This window comes from Elephantulus edwardii, unplaced genomic scaffold (assembly GCF_000299155.1).
Source record: "Elephantulus edwardii isolate Elephantulus edwardi_28Jun2011 unplaced genomic scaffold, EleEdw1.0 scaffold00001, whole genome shotgun sequence".
NCBI classification, from domain to species: domain Eukaryota; kingdom Metazoa; phylum Chordata; class Mammalia; order Macroscelidea; family Macroscelididae; genus Elephantulus; species Elephantulus edwardii.
Window position 1 is genome coordinate 11,081,484 of NW_006399751.1, and position 4,362 is coordinate 11,085,845.

Consider the following 4,362-nt stretch of genomic DNA (forward strand, 5'->3'; position numbering starts at 1 on the left):
TCTCTCTCTCTCTCTCTCTCTCTCTCTCATCTTATTACTCCTTGCAAGGCCAGTGTGGTGGTTCTGAAAATTGTTTTAGTGTATACAGTTACCATCTATGTTTGAGGGGCTTTGATAGGTAATTGGGGACCAGAAATAAACAAAACATAGTCCTTGACCTCTAGGACCCTATCTTCTACCGCACAGGACAAGATATTTCAGTATAATGTAGTAGATATATTCGTGGACATATGGGCAAGCTCAAACGAACTGTATTAGAGAAAGAGTAAATGAACTGTCTGCAACTCAAAGAGGGCTTATTCAACTTGATAAGTGGTGTAAATGGTTAATTCACTTGACTACTATAGACAAAACTTGTAAGTAAACCAGTATAAAATAAAAATTTTATTTAAAAATGGTTGCTGGTTTAACGCCATACAGAAGCACCTTGGAAGTAAGTCCTGGTGATCCGCTTAAAAAAAAAACAAAAACAAAAAAAACCAACACACCAAAAAACAAACCAGCCCTAGCCATTATAGTCTATGCTGTAATAGGTTGAAACTAACATTTTAAAAATAACATTTTAGAGGGAAAATATCTTCTTAGTTTAGAAAGATAATTGCGGGGGGTGGGGGAATCTCCTTACCAGACTGAAGTCTTTTTTTTTTAACATAGAACAATTGACAGATTGTCATATCCAACTGAAGCCCTTTGTTGATGTTTGCCTTTCCAGTCTGCAATCAATAGCTGAAATTTATTTCTTTTTCAGACATGGCAAATGGATGTGCCAAACTATCCCTCGAACTTTGATAAATTTCGTCCAAGACATAATCACCAGGCCCATACACTTAGACAAGAGCTCACATCCTGCTGTCTTCGGTCTCTTTTACACAAGTACTCCTTCAATCTTTAAGGCAAAGACACAAATTTGAGAAGCCAATAATTCCCATCTTCTATACAACAACATATAATAAAGTTTTTTCTATTTTCCATTCCAACATCTGCACTAAGTTTTGGGGGGTGTTTTGTTTTGGTTTTTGGTGGCACATGGCAGAACCTCTGCTTTACAGAACAATACCATGCATTAAAATTTAGTTGCGATCAACTGGTGGGTTTTCAGTGGGGAATGGTATTTGTATTGCTATGTTAACTGTTTTTTACAGTGATGATGCATAATAACAATTTCAATATTCAATAAGCGCAATATTCACTTTTGTTACTTCAAATGTATGGACCAACTTCGAGCTGGGCCAACTCTGCTAATTTTATCTAACTCAACTATGCATCTGCAGGCTGGCAAATGTTTTTCTTGTTTTTAGGTGCTATCTATTTGACCATGACTCCTGGTCAACTTTATGAACCGCAGACCTGAAGACTGTCCTCTGTCCTGCCATCCTCACCATCTCTGCTGTACTCAAGGTCATGGCTCCAGCCACAGTGTCAATCCATCTCATTAAGGGTCTTCCTCTCTTTTGTTAGCCCTTCACCTTGCTAAGCATGATATCTTTCTCCAAGGACTGGTCTCTTCTAGCCACATGCCCAAAGGATGTGAGATACAGTTTAATCATCCTTCCCTCTGAGGACCTCCCTTATTTCACCTTCTCCAAGATATATTTATTTGATTCTTTTTGGCAGTCCATGAGATAGTCAGCACTCTTCTCCAACACCCTAACTCCTTCTATTTTTATCCTTAGTCCATTCCCAGCTCTGTGATACATAGGAAGTAATTGAAAAGACCTTGGTTTGGATCAGGTACACCTTCGCCCTCACACTCATGTTTCCACTCCTCAGTACCTTGGAGAGATCCCTGCACATTCTTGTTTGTTCTTTGTTTGTTTTTACTAGTACAGAACTTGTCTGCCAGTCACCCTACTGGGATGACCTATAGATTATTGTGAAAATAAGATTCTAGATTAAAAGATATTAAAAAGTGCGATTCATCACACACTTCTGAAATAAAAGGGCTTTGAAAATCATATGAATAGTAGAAGAGTACTGTCAGATATAGTACTGAAAGGGCAGCCCTTGATGGAAGTCATTCAAAAGTGGAGAAATAGCCATAAATATCCATTGATAGTTGGAATATGGATTGTCTGAAGTATGAATATAGGAATATTGAAAGTTGTCAGGAAGAAATGAAGCGTGTAAAGATTGACCTGCTGGTCATTGATGAGCTGAGATCAACTGATATTAGTCATTTTGAGTTGGGCAATCACATGATTTCATATGGTGGGAATGAAAAATTGAAGAAGAATGGTGTTGTGTTCATAGTAAAAAAAAAATAAAAGATTCTTTCAAGATCAATATTGAAGTACAATATTAAAGTACAATGATACAATACTGTCCATATGCATACAAGGAAAAATTGTTATTACTGCTATTCAGATATACACATCAACAACCAAAGGCAAAGATTAAGAAATTGAGGAATTCTACCAACCTCTGCAGGTTGAACTTGAGTAAACTTGCAATCAAGCTGCATTAATAATAGAGTTGGTGACTGGAATAGGGAAGTTGGAAACAAGGAGGGATTAATGAGCAGAAAATACAGTCTTGATGATAGAAATGAAAAGGGGCAATCAAACACTAATGATCTGTTCATTACAAAGACCTTTTTAAAAAATGCAAACAACGACTACACAGTTGTACCTAACCTTATGCAAAGGAATCACATGGACTACATCTGTGGAAAGAATCTTTGGAGAAATCCACTGTCATAGTGAAAATCAGTGTGAGATAGACGATGAAATACTCATGTTAAAGCTTAATTTGAAGTTGAAGAGAGTAAAAATAAGTCTATGAGAACTTAAATATAACCATGAATCAAACCCCCTTGAATTAAAAAATTTCCTAGAATAAATTTGAAGCACTTAATACTGACTGAAGACCAGAAGAACTGTGTGATGTTCTCAAAAATAATATCCAAGACCAAAATGGATGTCCGAAGAGACGCTGAAAATTGCCCTAGAATGACAAGAAGCCAAAACTAAAAGGAAAAATACTGAAGTAAAGGCGATGAGCGAGAGATTTCAAAAGGCGGCTCGAGAAGACCAAGTATTGCAATGAAGTGTGCAAAAGAGCTGGCGTGAAAATAAAAAGGGAAGAGCTCTATCAGCATTTCTTAACCTGAAGGAACTAAGAAACAAAGTCAAACTTCAAGCTGCGAAACTGAATGATGTCATGGGAAAAATCTTGAGTGAACTAGGGAAACATCAAAAGACGATGGAGAGAATATACAGAGTCACTGTACCAAAAAGAATTGATTAACATTGAAGTTGGGAGAGGAAGGGTTTCATTCTAGCTGAGCATGATTGAGTGGTCCTGATTTAAGCTGTAGGGGGAGCTACACTATCCAGTCACTAAGGATTATATTTAAATGTGACCCATGTATTTATATTGTTACCCAGCACTGATGTAGTCAGCGCTTGGAGGAAATACATCTCCTGACGGGCAGAAGGGTGAGTAAGTGAACAGAATTCCACAAGGTTTCTTGAAGCCTGAGCTGAGCATAGGGACAGTGTTACTTCTTTCACGTCACTGTCCATATAAAGGCACATAGGAAAGCCATTGTTAAAGCTATGTTGTTGTTGTTAAGTGCCATCGAGTCGTAGGCAATTCATAGTGACCCTGTGAATGAGAGTCCTCAACATTTGTGTGCGTGACTTTCATCCTTTCTCCAGGTTTGTAGGATTTCCAGAGGCAAGCTGTTTACAGCAGTAGATGCCACTCCTGCTTCCAAGTTAAAGGTGTAGGAAAGCAAAATCATCCTACTCTTGACAATATTGATAATTCCATGATATAAAGACAGAATATAAATTTTACATGGGGAGAAGACAAAGAGTTGAGAAGAAATGAGTTTTCTCAACTGAGGTAGCAAAATGAGACAAAGCCCAAAATTAGAAATATTATTAATAATATTTTAGAAAAACTTGAGTAGTTCCTTAGTTTGGATGGGGAAATTATACACAATATGAAAAGAAAATCTGAACTCTTTCCCTCCCAAACAAATACTTTTCTCTTCAAATAATGCTTCCTTCATGGTATTTCTTTTTTTTTTTTGTCAATTCTACTCATAACTTTAAAAAAAACTACATCTCAATCAGTTTAGCAAGCAGGAAACTTAATGTATTGCCAGTTTTCAACTGCTAGTGAGTCTTTGTTATATCCTAGTTAATACTAAAATTGTTACTAATAAAATGCTGTATATCAATGAGATGCATGGTAGAAGACATGGGAAAAATTGAAAGTGGAATGAAGCAGAGTCTTAATACAACTGCAGTTTCCAATATAGCAAACAGTGCATGCTGTTTTGTGAAATGAAAAAGTCTAACATCTTTACTTTTCATCAGTTGGTTACAAATGACACATGATGAATGTCGAAAT